The sequence below is a fragment of the Salmo salar genome, chromosome ssa15, assembly GCF_905237065.1.
Source record: "Salmo salar chromosome ssa15, Ssal_v3.1, whole genome shotgun sequence".
In the NCBI taxonomy this organism is placed as follows: Eukaryota; Metazoa; Chordata; class Actinopteri; order Salmoniformes; family Salmonidae; genus Salmo; species Salmo salar.
Window position 1 is genome coordinate 90,925,145 of NC_059456.1, and position 19,065 is coordinate 90,944,209.

Genomic DNA, 19,065 nt, shown 5'->3' on the forward strand with positions numbered 1-19,065 from the left:
ACATGGTATTTTTACAAGATACTCTTTAAAGAGGTAGGGTTTCCGTCACGACTTCGGCTGAAGTTGATGCCTCTCCTTGTTCGGGTGGAGTTCGGCGGTCGACGTCACCGGTCTTCTAGCCATCGCCGATCCATTTGTCATTTTCCATTTGTTTTGTCTTGTTTTCCAACACACCTGGTTTTCATTTCCCAATTACTGGTCATGTATTTAACCCTCTGTTTCCCCCATGTCTTTGTGTGTGATTGTTATTTGTTCAGGTCAGTATGTTCCGGCTGGTTTGTACCGGGTGTTGTTTATCACTCATGCTTTGTGGCAACTGTTCTTTTTGCACTTTGTAAATTGTTTACTTTGTGCTGTCGAGTAAAGTGAGTTGTTTCGCTCATCTTTGCTCTCCTGTGCCTGACTTTATACACCAGCTACATCCACCAACCTGACAGTATCAGATGTTTCTTGAAGATTGACAGGGACTCGGCTGTCCTGACATTAGGGGGAAGCTTGTTCCACAATATGGGGGTGTCATGTCAGAAAACAGCATCATGGTGTAAGAACAACGGTAGTGGCAGTATTGTTTATGTTTTAAAATTAATCTTTCTCAACACTGATAATATCTCGCTGCAGGCAGTAAGTATTTATCATCAGATTGCAGTAACAGCAGATTTGCAGTGATTAGAATTATTATGAACCTTGTTTCCGTATTAGTCGAGGACAAAGACTCATGATCTGTCTGGTAAGTAGCTATTGCCTATTCCCGCTAAATGTCAACTCATTAGGAACATTAGGAGCCATATTACAATACAAAGTCCCTATTACAGGATTTAACAATCTATTTCTCATTCTAACCCTTATCGCGGACGTATTGAAAGCAGGAAGCTGAAGTTAATAACAAAAACACAAGGCTGTATACAGATAGAATACCCTATATAATATTCATAAACACTAAATACATGAATCAATTCAGTGGTTTGATGACTATCGTCCTTGAACAACTGTAAAGTGCAGACAGGCAAATACACAAAAAGTAGGCCTACAAAACATTGTACAGTATATGCCTATGCATTGTCAACAGCCATATGCACGTAAACATTATGTAATAACTATAATTAACAATGAAAGTACTCCAGTGAGCAACCCCAGTCAGCCAGCATCCTGACTCTAGCAGAGCATGGACAGGATCAATACAGGGGCTGAGGCTTAGCTCTCATATAAATTAATCTTTAGGAGAGAGCTTCTCTACCTAGTCTCCTCCCCTCTCTTGGCCACCTCGGGCGACCGACAGATGGCCAGATAGTCCTGTGTTTGCTCAGGTGATTTGAGATGTATGGGGCCTAATACCAATGACTACTTCCAGCAGCCCTTCCTGGAAATGAGAGGCTAAATGAGCTTCTTTTCCATTCATCAGGATGAACTGTGTTGAAGTTGTCACCACGGCAACAGATCCAACAGGGAAAGGAGAGAGGGGGATGAGAAGTTCAAGAATTTAAAAAAGATATGTATAATTCACTACGATAACAGCAAAGACTAGATAATAAAGATGATCACATGGAAAAATAAGATTCATACCCTCTTCCTAAAAAAAGGATAAATATTTTTATTCTAAATGTGCTGTTTTGTTTTAATTACTCATGATATACACTACCATTCAAAAGTTTGGGGTCACTTAGAAATGTCCTGGTTTTTGAAAGAAAAGCAATTTTTTTTGTCCATTAAAATAACATAAAATTGATCAGAAATACAGTGTAGACATTGTTAATGTTGTAAATTACTATTGTAGCTGGAAATGGCTGATTTTTTATGGAATATCTACATAGGCATACAGAGGTCCATTATCAGCAACCATCACTCCTGTGTTCCAATGGCACGTTGTATTAGCTAATCCAAGCTTATCATTTTAAAAGGCTAATTGATCATTAGAAAACCCTTTTGCAATTATGTTAGCACAGATAAAAACTGTTGTTCTGATTAAAGAAGCAATAAAACTGGCCTTCATTAGACAAGCTGAGTATCTGGAGCATCAGCATTTGTGGGTTCGATTACAGGCTCAAAAGGGCCAGAAACAAAGACCTTTCTTCTGAAACTCATCAGTCTATTCTTGTTCTGAGAAATTAAGGCTATTCCATACGAGAAATTGCCAAGAAACTGAAGATCTCGTACAAGGCTGTGTACTACTCCCTTCACAGAACAGCTCAAACTGGCACTAACCAGATTAGAAAGAGGAGTGGGAGGCCCCGGTAAACAACTGAGCAAGAGGACAAGTACATTAGAGTGTCTAGTTTGAGAAACAGATGCCTCACAAGTCCTCAACTGGCAGCTTCATTAAATAGTACCCGCAAAACACCAGTGTCAACGTCAACAGTGAAGAGGCGACTCCGGGATGCTGGCCTTCTAGGCAGAGTTGCAAAGAATAAGCCATATCTCAGACTGGCCAATAAAAAGAAAAGTTGAAGATGGGCAAAAGAACACAGACAATGGACAGAGGAAAATTGGAAAAAAGTGTTATGGACAGACGAATCTAAGTTTGAGGTGTTCGGATCACAAAGAACATTCATGAGACGTAGAAAAAATGAAAAGATGCTGGAGTAGTGCTTGACGCCATCTGTCAAGCATGGTGGAGGCAATGTGATGGTCGGACGGTGCTTTGGTGGTGGTAAAGTGGGAGATTTTGGGATCTTGAAGAAGGAAGGCTATCACTCCATTCTGCAACACCATGCCATACCCCGTGGACAGCGTTTAATTGGTACCAATTTCCTCCTACAACAGGACAATGACCCAAAGCACAGCTCCAGACTATGCAATAACTATTTAGGGAAGAAGCCGTCAGCTGGTATCCTGTCTATAATGGAGTGGCCAGTACAGTCACCGGATCTCAACCCTACTGAGCTGTTGTGGGAGCAGCTTGACCTTATCGTACGTAAGAAGTGCCCATCAAACCAATCCAACTTGTGGGAGGTGCTTCAGGAAGCATGGGGTGAAATCTCTTCAGATTTCCTCAACAAACTGACAACTAGAATGCCAAAGGTCTGCAAGGCTGTAATTGCTGCAAATGGAGGATTATTTGATGAAAGCAAAGCCACCCTTTGCCTTGATGACAGCTTTGCAAACTCTTGGCATTCTCTCAACCAGCTTCACGAGCTAGTCACCTGGAATGCATTTCAATTAACAGGTGTGCCTTGTTAAAAGTTAATTTGTGGAATTTCTTTCCTTCTGAATGTGTTTGAGCCAATCAGTTGTGTTATGACAAGGTAGGGTTGGTATACTCAAGTTAGCCCTATTTGCTAACAGACTAAGTCCATATTATGGCAAGAACAGCTCAATTAAGCAAAGAGAAAGTCCATCAAGTGTTCAGAGGAGACTGTGTGAACCAGGCCTTCATGGTCGATTTGCTGCAAAGAAACCACTACTAAAGCACACCAATAATAAGAAGAGACTTGCTTGGGCCAAGAAACACGAGCAATGGACTTTAGACTGGTGGAAATCTGTCCTTTGGTCTGATGAGTCCAAATTTTAGATTTTTGGTTCCAACCGCCGTGTCTTTGTGAGACGCAGAGTAGGTCAACTGATGATCTCTGCATGTGTGGTTCCCACCGTGAACCATGGAGGAGGAGGTGTGATGGTGTGGAGGTGCTTTGCTGGTGACACTGTCTGAGATTTATTTAGAATTCAAGGCACATTTAACCAGCATGGCTACCACAGCATTCTGCAGTCATACGCCATCCGATCTGGTCTGCGCTTAGTGGGACTATCATTTGTTTTTCAACAGGACAATGACCCAACACACCTCCAGGTTGTGTAAGGGCTATTTGACCAAGAAGGAGAGTGATAGAGTGCTGCATCAGACTACCTGGTTCCACAATCACCTGACCTCAACCCAACTGAGATGGTTTTGGATGAGTTGGACTGCAGAGTGAAGGAAAAGCAGCCAACAAGTGCTCAACATATTAACTCCTTCAAGACTGTTGGAAAATCATTCCAGGTAAAGCTGGTTGAGAGAATGCCATGAGTGTGCAAAGCTGTCATCAAGGCAACGGGTGGCTACTTTGAAGAATCTCAATTCTATATATTTTGTTTTCACTTTTTTTGGTTACTACCTGATTCCATATGTGTTATTTCATAGTTTTGATGCCTTCACTACTTTACTACAATGTAGAAAATATTACCAATAAAGAAAAACCCTTGAATGAGAAGGTGTGTCCAAACTTTGGACTGGTACTGTATATTTCCACACGATGAGGTTGGAATAATACTGTGAAATTGTGAAAATTATGATAATTTCAGCCTGAAAAACAACTCCAACCCTGGGTTATGGCCCTGGTTCCTAACCTCTCTGCCAATAACAGATAGTTTTCAGTTTTCCTCTCTCCACTACATGACAGTCCTAGCAAAAAAATACTTTAAAAATTGCTTTGCTAAGAATCTATTTTTGTTTATTTTTGACAATTTTAATTTAAAACAATCACAGTAAGGTACTTAATTGTTACCCAGTAATAATTTGATATTGAGATAAATAATGGCTGCATTGGACCTTGACGTAAGTGAGTCAAATAGAAATTGGATTCATTCAAGTTTCCAATAGGAAGTGTTATGACAACATTGTAGAAAACTAAGCAGCACTGAAATCCAGAATGTGCAAATAGTTAGGCTTTAGGCTATTTCACGAGGGTTTTACAGACACTGCAAGTCCTTCTATACATGGGAGGGAGGTGAGTACACTCTTGGGGGAAAAAAAGGGTCTTCCACAGGGACAAGGATCATACAAAAAGGTTCTAAATGCATGTCTTTGCTGGGAGAAAAGATTATACTGTACCTAGAACCATAAAAGGTTCTTCAGAGTTAAGCTGAATAAACTTTTATGGTTGGTTCTAGGAATAACCTTTTTTTTTTTTAAGTGTAGACCCTGCTTGCCCTAGCTCTACCTGATGCACCATTTGTAATCTCTGATTTTCGGTGTGTGAAATCGCTCTGGCAGAATGATTTGATGGTTGGCTCTGAAGCAGAAGTGTGAGATTTGTTTCTGTGTTGATAAACACAACCCTCACTGTTGTCTGACACTGTGGCAAACACTTTCATTTCAATTTTGGCAGGAAATAATCACATCTTCCACAGGCAGGAAAACAACTCACCTAGTCATTGTGATGTTGTTTTGCAACTTTTTCATTTGAATATTAAATGATGTGTCTTTTGGGCCTAGCCAGTTGGCCTCTTAGTCATCCCTTAATATTGTTTTATTATGAATCTGCTCCACATGTACTAACAAAATATGCAATGTTTTGCCATGAGCAACATTTTACAATACTGCAGTACTAAGAATGTATAAGCACCTACCCAAAGGGTACAAAAAGGGAGAAACTATTCAATATCCTAATGTTGGCCTACTAATTATTGACTTGCTTATAAAACAAACAGTCATACATTTTTCATGACATAATAGTCTATTGTCAGTTGTAATTTTGTCATCTAGTCACATGTTTGACACCAGTTGTAAAATATCTACATTGTAATCTCCAACGGTACACTCTTAGAAAAAAGCTGCTATCAAGAACCTAAAAGGGTTCTTTGAAGAATCCTTTTGGTTCCAGGTAGAACACTTTTGGGTTTCACGTAGAACCCTTACCCAAGAGGGTTCTACATGAAACCCAAAAGAGTTCTACCTGGAACCAAAAATGGTTATCCTATCGGGACAGCCAAAGAACCATTTTGGAACCCTTTTTTCTAAGAGTGTATAAGAGCTCTTATGAGAGCCCTTGAAAGCTAATTGTACCCATGCAGCACCTCGTCACAAAACACACCAGTACTTAGATAAGCAGTGTTATTTTGTTCCTTGTTAATGACCAGTTTAGTCTGTCTCCAGCCCACCAAGACTCAATCAGCTCCATCCACCATCCTAATAACACAGCTGCCTCTGCAATGTGGCAGGAGCCACAATGGTAAGTGTCTTTAGTGTGTGTGTGTGTGTGTGTGTGTGTGTGTGTGTGTGTGTGTGTGTGTGTGTGTGTGTGTGTGTGTGTGTGTGTGTGTGTCTGGTGATAAGAGGTGAAGCTGCAGTCTATAGACAGGCTGTGAAGCAGAAACATATGGCTCTTGACGCCTCCCGGGGTTTAATGTCTTGGTTTTTTCCACAGACTGAACCAAAAATGAACTCTTCGGCAGCAGGGCCACTGTCAGGTTGCCGTCATTTCCTTTCACACGCAGGGAGTTAATCTGTTAGGAGGAACGCAGGGAACACATTTGCCTCGTGATTATGAGCTGCTCATATGGTTGACGTCGCATAACGAGGTCCAGCAGAGTTGTGGTTTTGCATAAAAATCTGGGATATTTGTTGTGAACTAATGACTTATGAACCTTTGTCAAATAGTTAGCCACTGAGAACACACACTACATTCCATCAACATTGTAGCTTTCATCCAATGACTCTAAAGTTTAATACAGTGTACCATGGTAGTGTCTAATGCCCCTTTTCCACTGTGGAGATTTACACCAGTACTTGGCCAATGTCAGAATGACATACAGTATAATGACACCCCTCTGTCTGTTGACCTTTACTGATGCCCTGTGTTTGGCCGGGTCATTGGCCGGGTCAGAGTACGTCAGTCAGTCAGCGTCCTTTGTAGTGGACGTTCGTTATTCTGCATCAGGTGAGTCATGGCAGAGGCTGGAGCTCAGCCCCATGCATCACTGCACCTTACTAAGTGGGTTTAACATGGTGAGTATTAGAAGCTCACATATCTCCCAGCGATTCCTTTCATTTTCCTTTGTTTCAGTCAACTTCCTTCTCATTATACAGTCGCTTGACTTCTTCATGGAGTTTGATGTAAAAAAATTGACTTTCTTTCACCTTGACTGTTGAGTGTTCCGTGTTCTGAATTCTGTAAATTCCACATTCTGAGGTGGGTCAGAGACAGAGTCTCCATTTATTAATCTCCTCAGTCATTATCTCTCATTAAAGCGTCAATCAGCCTCTGTTTCGGTAAAAAGCTGAGGGATAGGGCTGGAGAAATGTAACCAGTCTCAAATTCATAGACAGAGCTATGGATGCAAGTACTGACCATCCGTGATATCAAAATTATAGTTTTAACCATGTTTTGAAGGATTTATAGTGTTTGTTTACATTTACTTTGTTTACAAACATTGGAGTGAAACAAGCTTATATTTTGGGTACAGCAGTTGAATTAAACTCATGAGGCATTTAAAAGTTATATTCTTCAAGAATAAATGGGTACATTTCATTAATTCAGAAATCCTAAAATGTATCAATCATCTGTGAATTGCCCCTTTAAGGCAAAATGTATAAATATGAATACATTGGAAGTAATTATGAAAATGATGATGACTGACTTCATAAACTGCATACAACTATACAAGACTGTATTAGATTGTAACTCTTAAAAGGGCAATCTGCAGTTAGAACAATAACAAACCCCCACCCCACCATTGATTTGGTAAACTGTTGAGGGATGGGGCTGGAGAAATGTAACCCCTCTCAAACTCATGGACAGAGCTATGGATACAAGGCCTGACCATTCATGATATCAATATTAGAGATGTAACCATGTTTTGAGGTTATACAGTCTTTGATTACATTTACATTGTTTACAAACAAAGGAGTAAAACAAGCTTACATTTGGAGTTCTGATGGGGTATGACCTAAGCTTATGGGGCTTATAAGTTATATTCTTCACGAATCAATGGGTAAATATCTTTAATTTAAATGTCTAAAAATGGATGTAGCAACTTCAGATTGCCCCTTTAAAGTCACAGTCACTACACTAAATTCCACTTAAGGGTATAGTCACTATAGTGGTTGACCTCCCTTCACTATGTTGTAGGATGTGTCACTCTGAGCTAGGTTACCCTGGGCCATCCACTACAGTTGCATTAATTATGTGACATGGATGATTAATTGTGCAGTGTTGTGGGAGAGGAGATAATGTAAGTGATGGATGTCTGTTGAGTCTCTGTAGTGGGTGGGAGGCGCGACGGGAGCAGCAGTTACTCTTTAATCCCCATGTATAGATGATGGCTATTATGATAAATGTGTCTTTAAAACAAGAGAAAAGATTTTGGTGAGGTTTCAGAATAAAGGGATTGGGACGGGAGATAATGTAAAAAATATATATGGTACCAGTCAAAAGTGTGGACACACCTACACATTCAAGTTTATTATTATTAATATTTTACTATTCTCTACATTGTAGAATAATAGTGAAGACATCAAAACTATGAAATAACACATATGAAATCATGTAGTAACCAAGTGTTAAACAATTTCAAATATATTTTATATTTGAGAGCTTTGCCTGGAATGCATTTCAATTAACAGGGGTGCCTTGTTAAAAGTTCATTTGTGAAATTTCTTTCCTTCTTAATGCGTTTGAGCCAGTCAGTTGTGTTGTGACAAGGTAGGGTTGGTATACAGAAGATAGTCCTATTTGGACATGAAGCACAGTCAATACGGAAAATGTCAAGAACTTTGAAGGTTTCCTCAAATGCAGTCGCAAAAAACATCAATCGCTATGATGAAACTGGCTCTCATGAGGACTGCCACACGAAAGTAAGACCCAGAGTTACCTCTGCTGCAGAGGGTAAGTTCATTAGAGTTACCAGCCTCAGAAATTGCAGCCCAAATAAATGCTTCACAGAGTTCAAGTAACAGACACATCTCAACATCAATTGTTCAGAGACTGTGTGAATCAGGCATTCATGGTCAAATAGCTGCAAAGAAACCTGTACTAAAGGACACCAATAAGAAGAAAATATTTGCTTGGGCCAAGAATCATGAACAATGAACATCAGACCGGTCCTTTGGTCTGATGAGTCCAAATTTGAGGTTTTTGGTTCCAACCGCCATGTCTTTGTGAGATGCAGAGTAGGTGAATCCGCATGTGTGGTTCCCACCATGAAGCATAGAGAAGGAGGTGTGATGGTGCTCTGCTGGTGACACTGTCCGTGATTTATTTAGAATTCAAGGCACACTTAACATGGCTATCACAGCATTCTGCAGCGATACGCCATCCTATCTGGTTTGCGCTTAGTGGGACTATCATTTGTTTTTCAACAGTACAATGACCCAAGACCCAAACTGTTACAGACCTATATCCATCCTGCCCTGCCTTTCTAAAGTCTTTTAAAGCCAAGTGAACAAACAAATCACCGACCATTTTGAATCCCACCGTACCTTCTCCGCTATGCAATCTGGTTTCTGAGCTGGTCACAGGTGCACCTCAGCCACGCTCAAGGTACTAAACGATATCATAACCGCCATCGATAAAAGACAGTACTGTGCAGCCATCTTCATCGACCTGGCCAAGGCTTTTGACTCTGTCAATCACCGTATTCTTATCGGAAGACTCAACAGCCTTGGTTTCTCTAATGACTTCACTAACTACTCCTCAGATAGAGTTCAGTGTGTCAAATCGGAGGGCCTGGTGTCCGGACCTCTGGCAGTGTCTATGGGGGTGCCACAGGGTTCAATTCTCGGCCCGACTCTTTTCTCGGTATATATCAATAATGACCAAGAGTCCAGCAATGCAGACGACACTTTGTGTTGATCCTGTATTGCTGTTCCACTGGCGATAGCCCAGCTCTACCTAGTTGCATAGGCTCGGGAAGCGGTGACTCAGCCGTCTTTTGGCGACTCTCGGGGAAGGTCGGGAAGCCTCGGGTCTCTCAGCAACGGGACTATCAGGGACTTCCGGGATCCCTGGGCGTGCGAGCGAAATCCAATTTCCTCTCCCTCCGTCGTTTCTGTAATCACCCATCGATATGGATGGTTAAAGCAATGAGGGAATCGAGCTCCATAGGTAACTCCCGGGCTGCAAGCTCGTCCTTGACCTCCTCCGAGACGCCGTGCAGGAACATATCAAACAGTGCCTCTTGATTCCAAGCACTCTCTGATGCAAATGTAAGGAAATCCACCGCATAATCAGCTACACTGCGGGAGTCTTGCCGAAGCTGGATTAGCTTCCGGGAAGCCTCTCGCCCAGAGAACGGGGCATTAAAAACCTTCCTCACTTTTCCCACGAACCCCTTGCATATGGCTGGCTGTTGTTCCCACACGGCAGTAGCCCAGGTGAGAGCCCTCCCGGACATCAGCGTGATGAGGTAGGCTATCTTGGAGCAATCCGAGGGGAAGGAGGAGGCCTGAAGTTCGAAGACGAGGGCACACAGCTAGGAATGCCCGTCAGGTGCTCGGCTCTCCATTGAAGCGTTCTGGAGGAGGTACGCTGGGCTCCCGAGAAGGTGGAGTGACCGATGAGATGGCGCTGCTAGCAGCTGAGTCGCTGAGGATCTGAGGGGTTACCACCGTGGTAGGCGGCCTCCCAGACAACCCATGGAATTGCTCCAGCAAACTGTCCAACGCCATGGCGTTCAGCCAACATTTGGACCCCCTTCCCAAGGCCACGAAGCAATTCCTCGTGCCTACCGATGAGGCTCCCTGGGTGGAGATGTTGCGCTGCTGCCGTGGGTCTGCTGGGTCAGTCATGGCCAGTTCGTACTATCAGGAATCAAGGTAAGACCCAGATGGAGACACATCAAATTGACAATGGTTTAATATTCCAACAGGGGCAGGCAAAAGACACGTCAAGGCAGGCAGGGGTCAATAAACCAGAGGTGGGGCAAAGGTACAGGTTGGCAGGCAGGCTCAGGGTCAGGCAAAGTGGTCAGGCAGGCGTGCTCAGAGTCAGGACAGGCAAGGGTCAAAACCAGGATGGCGAGAAAAAGAGAGACTGGGAAAAGCAGGAGCTGATAACAAAAACGCTGGTTGACTTGACTAACAAGACGAACTGCCAACGGACAAACAGAGAACACAGGTATAAATACACAGGGGATAATGGGGAAGATGGGTGACACCTGGAGGGGGGTGGAGACAATCACAAGGACAGGTGAAACAGATCAAGGTGTGACAAAGCTGTCATTTTTTATTTTACCTTTATTTAACCAGGTAGGCAAGTTGAGAACAAGTTCTCATTTACAATTGCGACCTGGCTAAGATAAAGCAAAGCAGTATTACACATACAACAACACAGAGTTACACATGGAGTAAAACAAACATACAGTCAATAATACAGTAGAAAGTAAGTCTATATACAATGTGAGCAAATTAAGTGAGATAAGGGAGGTAAAGGCAAAAAAGAAAAAAGGCCATGGTGGCGAAGTACATACAATATAGCAAGTAAACCGCTGGAATGGTAGATTTGCAGTGGAAGAAAGTGCAAAGTAGAAATAGAAATAATGGGGTGCAAAGGAGAAAAATAAATAAATACAGTAGGGGAAAAGGTAGTTGTTTGGGCTAAATTATAGATGGGCTATGTACAGGTGCAGTAATCTGTGAGCTGCTCTGACAGCTGGTGCTTAAAGCTAGTGAGGGAGATAAGTGTTTCCAGTTTCAGAGATTTTTGTAGTTTGTTCCAGTCATTGGCAGTAGAGAACTGGAAGGAGAGGTGGCCGAAGGACGAATTGGCTTTGGGGGTGACCAGTGAGATATACCTGCTGGAGCACGTGCTACAGGTGGGTGCTGCTATGGTGACCAGCGAGGTGAGATAAGGGGGGACTTTACCTAGCAGGGTCTAGTAGATGACCTGGAGCCAGTGGGTTTGGCGACGAGTATGAAGCGAGGGCCAGCCAATGAGAGCGTACAGGTCGCAGTGGTGGGTAGTGAATGGGGCTTTGGTGACAAAACGGATGGCACTGGGATAGACTGCATCCAAGTTATTGAGTAGGGTATTGGAGGCTATTTTGTAAATGATATTGCCGAAGTCGAGGACCGGTAGGATGGTCAGTTTTACGAGGGTATGTTTGGCAGCATGAGTGAAGGATGCTTTGTTGCGAAATAGGAAGCCAATTCTAGATTTAATTTTGGATTGGAGATGTTTGATGTGAGTCTGGAAGGACAGTTTACAGTCTAACCAGACACCTAGGTATTTGTAGTTGTCCACATATTCTAAGTCAGAACCGTCCAGAGTAGTGATGCTGGACGGGCGGGCAGGTGCAGGCAGCGATCGGTTGAAGAGCATGCATTTAGTTTTACTTGTATTTAAGAGCAGGTGGAGGCCACGGAAGGAGAGTTGTATGGCATTGAAGCTCGTCTGGAACGTTGTTAACACAGTGTCCAAAGAAGGGCCAGAAGTATACAGAATGGTGTCATCTGCATAGAGGTGGATCAGAGACTCACCAGCAGCAAGAGCGACATCATTGATGTATACAGAGAAGAGAGTTGGCCCAAGAATTGAACCCTGTAAAACACTTATTTGGTTACTACATGATTCCATATGTGTTATTCCATAGATTTGATGTCTTCACCATTATTCTACAATGTAGAAAATAGTATTAATATAGAAAAACCCTTGAATAAGTAGGTGTGTCCAAACTTTTGACTGGTACTCTATATTTTCACTAATTCCATCTATTCTTTACTTCCGTGCAGTAGGACTCAGTAATATTAGTGGTATAATATGATATCACAGAGGTGTAATTTGATATTACAGAGGTAATACTAGTAGTGTCATGAAATGCACATCAACTTGTGTGCACCATCAGAGTCCAGAAAATCTGACATAAGATATGATTTATCATGATAATTAAGCAAACTTGTGTCCTTTTTCATGAGAGACAACATTAGACTAGATTGTTCAGGCAAGTGTTGAATGGTTGTACTGAGATAAATAATTTCCATCCCATGTGGATGTGTCTAGTTTGAATTTAAACATGTACAGTCTATTGCCTTTAGGAATAATGGGCAATAAAGGTTTATAACGACTTTAAAACCAAGGGCTGACAGTCAGCAATAGTCCACAAGGGTACAGATCTTTGGCTTATGATTGTCATCCAATGAGGCAACGGGAAACAAAAGCAGTGGCTTTGCCCTCTAAATGAAAGACATCGTTTGTGACATGCTTGACAGCAAGCTAGCAGTATGGGCTAATCCAGCACGGATCAACAAACAACCAATTGAGCACGCAGGTTGCCCACCTGACCCTAAAGTTCAACAGCACATACAGTCATCGTCTTACTCAGGTAAGGTGGTGTCACTCCGACGCAATGCTTGTCCCTCAATCGACGGTTACAAGCGAAATCTTTGCGCTAAGACAATGCACATACACACAAGGCTATCCTGTTATACATACATGGCAACTATGGTAATTGAAGACATTAGGACTATTGTAAAGTATAAACGTAAGTGCCTTATTATTAATAATAATAATAATATTTTGTGGGGTGCTTATATTTGTCCCGTTACAAACAAGTGAGTAATGGAAATGTTTTATCATTTATTTTTGGGCATATCAAAACTCCCCCTGAGACACCCGCAGGGAGTGGGGTCATGGCCAGGGTCATCATCATACAGCGCTCCTGGAGCAATTATGTCATAAATGTCGTAGGGTGTAGACCAAAACGCAGCGGGAAAATGTATACTCACAACGTATACAAAAAACAAACGAACTAGACAGTCTCGTCAGGCATACAGCAAAACAAGAAACAATCTCCCACAATTCCCCAAACAAACACACTCCTAAATATAGGACCTTCAATCAGAGGCAACGATAGACAGCTGCCTCCAATTGAAGGCCCCAATCCCCATACCTAAACATAGAAATACAATACCCTAGCACAGACATAGAACTAACAACATAGAACTAACCAAAAAAACCCCGGACTAATAAATCAAATACCCCTCTACATGAACACATACTCAAACACACCGTGAACCACATAAAACAAATACCCCCTGCCACGTCCTGACCAAACTAATAAGAACAAATAACCCCTTTACTGGTCAGAACGTGACAAATTAGGGTTAAGTGGCTTTCTCAAGGGCACAGCAACACTACCTTGTAGTCTCCGGTATTCGGTTACTAGCCCAATGTTGCAGCCAACACCAACGACTTCTCTTCAAGAGAATGATGTATTTATTCAAATTTGAATGTTATCCTAATAACAGGTTTGCTTAGATGACACTGTAAGGACAAAAGAAGGAACCACTGGTAGGCCTAGCATTTGATGTTAAGTGTTACAATGTCAAAGACAACACAATCATCTGTTCAATCTTCCCCCCAGTGTACATTCAATCTAACCTTTTACACAGATTGTCAATGTGTTTACAGAGGCTGCCATAGCGTTGTGGTGGAAATCCACACACTGCTTATTCCTCTTCTATATTGAACTAAGACACTATGTGCATCTATGATGGCAGGTGTAGCACTTTCCTGCAGTCAATGACCAAATGTGCCCTCTTTAACCTCATGGGTGAAATGTTATTCATATTTTTCCTAATTTCCTAATTCATGAAGATAACAAAATAAATACAAATAAGTGTTTCTATGTCAAACAGTTTTGTTATATTTCAGTCTTCTGTGATGTATATAAAGTGTATTATTGGGATGCAAACTCAAAATTGAATAAATGTAAACTATATCTGACATGGTTCAGGTGTCTTCTTTTTTAAAGCCCATAACCATGTGTGTGATGTGTATACTATTGCTTCAAAGTAAAATCTCTTTAAGACGTTGATTAATATGCACTGTCCCTGTAAAATAAACTTAAACTACCAAGAATCACTCTATGTGACCCTGATTTAGCCCACTACAGTAAAAGTTTAACATGACCAATTGAACAAGGCATTGTTTGGGTGTTTCATGAATAGTGAAAATGATCCATTGATGCTCTACTTGGAACGGTAGCTCATAGAAATACGTTCTTCCTGGATGAGGCTTATGCACGCAAAAATTAACCACTTAAATTCCAGTAGGAGGCCATAAAAATGCACCACACTTGGGATCATACATAATAAGCATTTCTGTGGAAATTCAGAGGAATTCACCCCTTTTTGTCTGCCTGGTAAAGGAAAGTCAAGGTGTGTTATTATTAAATTCCCTAAAGCTTGCACCCCATGGAAGAGCAATACTATAAAACAATTAGCAGGGAATATAATTAAGAAGATGATTATTATTGTCTATAATTAAAGTGTGCTCAGATGAAACATGTATGGCCACATTCTGTGTATACTACTAGCTAAGCAGGCTATGGTTGTCTGTCCCCTGTCCCTACCCCATACTGTGTCTTCTCTAGTTCCTCTCCTCTCCCCTCCCCACCTCTCCTCTCCACTCCCCTCCTGAGGTGTTTATTGATATTCAAAGCCGCACTTGAACCGTCATATCAATAATTTACACATTGAGTGTGCTGAATTCTAAAACGCCTGGACTCAGTGTAAAGTTGTCATGAGGACGGACGTCTAACAAGCCTTACATGAATCAGTCCTGCTGGACCATCCCACTACTTGCAGAGTAATGTGTGGTTTACAGATGTTTATAAAGTAGGTGGTTCGAGCCCTGAATGCTGATTGGGTGACAGACGTGGTATATCAGACGGTATACTACAGGTATGACAAAATCTTTATTTTTACTGCTCTAATTACGATGTTAACCAGTTTATTATAGCATAAAGGCACCTCGGTGTTTGTGATATATGGCCAATATACCACTGCTAAGGGCTGTATCCAGGCACTCCACATTGCATCGTGGATAAGAACAGCCCTTAGCCGTGGTACTCCATCTTTTTCTGACATTTTACTGAATTTTAACTAAATAGGGACTAATATTTTTTCATTAAATGCTCTTTGATCCTTGTCAGGTATTCTGGTACATTTCCATCAAGCAGAGACATATCGCAGTGTCTGGTGATTAGTGAGGAGGACATCAGTCAAAGGTCTTAATGATGGGCTTTTTACCTCTGGTAATATCCTGCTGTCGGAATAAATTATTATAATCTACTCTATGTAGAATGTGACTAATGCATACTAAGAGAAATACATCACTTTACAGATCAAATCTATATAATTGGCAATACACTTATGAGCCATACGTTTGAAAGAAAAATTTAAAGATGTAATTTTAGGGCATGTGAGTTTTGGACACGAAACAACTGCTACAATAAATTGTGAGCCATTGGAAAATAAAATAATATAATCTACTTGGGAATTATTTTAGTTCACTGAACACAGCCTTATATATTTTCTGCTGGAAATAAATACTTATCTTAGAGCTCCTGATTCAAACCTGACCAGTCAAGAGAGACAAAGGTGTTAAAAACCACAAAGTGAAGAATATCTCCATCTAGTGTCCGAAAGGTAACATTTAGAAAATTCATCACATCTACTATTATTACATTTTGTTTATTAATTTACTATATCCCCTGGACAGTGTTTGTCAGTCCAAATCTCTAAAATTCTGTATTTTGGATGATGCAAAGGGTTAGCATAATAGGCAGATAATGAGGTAAGTCTCACAGATAAGAATTACACACATGCTTGAACAAATAGGATTTGGAAAATATTTTCCCAAAGACAAATCTAAACCAGGATTTTAATTAGGAATCTTACAAATTGAAGAACAGCAATAAACAAAAACTACAATCTCTTGTCAGTATCTTGATGTATCATAAGTCATTGATTGAGAACTGCAGTGATAGTGCAATCAATGTTTCCTCTATAAGTAGAGCCTGTATTGTGGTCAGCATTTCCCTGGCCAACACGACCTGAGGAACCCTCAAGTGAGGCCAGAGGAAGTTCATGGAGAGGCTAGTTATAATTGCACTGCAATGGGTAATTTAAAGCTAGAATACTTAATTTAAACAATAACAAAAGGTCCTCCCCGGCTGTTTTTTTTAAAGCGAAAGGATGGGCCTGGGGAATTGTAACCACTCTCAAATTCATAGACAGAGATATGGATGCAAGGACTGACCATCCATAACACCAAAACGTATAGTTTTAATCATGTTTTGAGGCTATACAGTCTTATTTACAAACATTGGAGTAAAACAAGGTTATATGTTAGGTTCTGATGGGGTACAACAGTTGAACTAAGCTCAAGACGCATTTATTTATAAGTTATATTCTTTAAGAATCAGTGGGTATATATCATTCATTTATAAGTCCAAAAATGGATGTAGCAACTAATTAAGCCTTTTTCTAGATTAAAGAATGCATTTTCTTCGCTCATTATACTATTTTTGCTCACTTATGATTGAGTGGTAGTGGTACAAAGAATGCTCTGAATTTTAAACAGTTCTGTAAATTAAGCATAGAGGTCATGATTATCATATTGTTGTCCTTCATATGCTTAAAAAATCGAACTGAGTGACTAGTGAGGCCTATACACGCTATATTTCCTGATTCCTGAGATGTTTACAAAGAGGATTAGCTTTTGATTGACCATCAACGGTGTCTATCAGTGTCAAAACATTAACCATTCATTAAATTGTGATGTGATCCTAATTGAGGATATGGTAATACAAATTGCTGTACTGATATCGTTCTGTCCACTAAAAACTATTAGGCCTTTGCATCAACCATCATACATCAAGACTAATCAAAAGACAAATCATACACCATACCACTAGCTACAGTAAAAAAATAGACAGCTCATGCATCAGAATTAAGATTAAAATTGGGAAGTGGACAAGCCCGCATATATGCAAAGAAATTCAACCAAAATCAAGATAGGGTTGGATATGCCTTCAAGCAGAGCTTTTATCTGAGTAAATATTTATTTCCAAGCTGGGCCCTGGCTGGGAGAAAGCCATGATAATGAGGCCTGGTTTAGTTGCAGTCCAGGCATTCATTACACAATGTGTGGGGGGGGATTTTATAAGGAAACATTTGTCGAAATACTGTAGTTTCAATATTATTCATTTCCATGTCGGCTCTATGCCTGGAATTGCCCTTGTCTGGAGGAAATGATCCCAATTTCAAACTTTAGAAAAAAGTATTTAAAATTCTAACATATAATAATAATAATAATAATAATAGATAACAAATATTAACTGAAAAAAACTATCTTATATAGTTTCTTGTAACAGCCCTCTGTGACTTTAAAGAATATTTCTCTCAAAACTGTGATTCCTAAAAGATTTGGCCAGAGATTTGGCCAACTCTCTCAGATTTGTCTAAAATCCTATATTAATCAGGAATGAGCAGGGTCAGCTATACCATCAGGACCCCTTATTCATGTCCTCACTACATGTAGTGCAACAAGACCACTCATGGCCTGTAAAGTTCTCTACTTTTGACAGATTTAAACAAACAATATTGAAATCACCATGGTCACAACTGTCAGCTCCATCTGCCTGATAGAATATGAACTTTGGTTCAAATATGTTGCATTTTATTAGGTTTTAGAATCATAAAGCAACTGACGAAAACTAAAATTGCTACTGTGTAAAATATATTTAACCTTTATCTAACTTGGAAACAAATTCTTATTTACAATGATGGCCTATCCCCCGGCCAAACCCTCCCCAAACCTGGTCAACGCTGCGCCGCCCTATGGGACTCCCGATCACCAGTGGCGGTTCTAGACCATTTCCACTGGGGGGGGCCAAGCTGTGGCCAGTTGTACTGTTAGATGGGCCAGTTACATTAGACGTTATTGTTGTCATATCGTTTTCTTCACTGCATTGCAGGCATTAGCAGGCAAAAGACCATGTTCATAATCATCATCGTTGCCACTGTCTAATAACGGATGTAAAAAAAGAATGATAGCAAAAATTAGTTATGTAAAAATTATTTCATACTCCACATTTAGGGGAGCCACAAGGGGGTCCAAAATTGTTGTCACAGGGGCACCCCCCCAGAACCGCTAGTGCCGATCACAGCCGGCTGTGACACAGCCTGGGAACGAACCAGGGTCTGTAGTGATGCCTCTAGCACTGCAATGCAGTGCCTTAGACTGCTGCGCCACTCCGGAGGCCTATACCACTTGACATTTTTTTTTAAATGCTATTTTTGTCAACTCCGCAAAACATCAGCTTCATCAGAGTACTGAAATATCTGATAGAATGGTTATGTTCTTATTGGGGATTTGGAAATTAATCACTTTACATATTTTACAAATGTTTGTATTGAACTTTTATTTTTAGAGGCAAATGTCTGTTTTGAGTATCTGTCGTCAACTCCGTCACTGGATTATGCATTCCATAAGAATTATAGTGAGACAGTAAGACAAGTATTCTCTCTCTCCTCTCACCTGTGACAACGGTGCTAATGTTACCCTTCCTGGTTCTCAGTGTACCTGTATA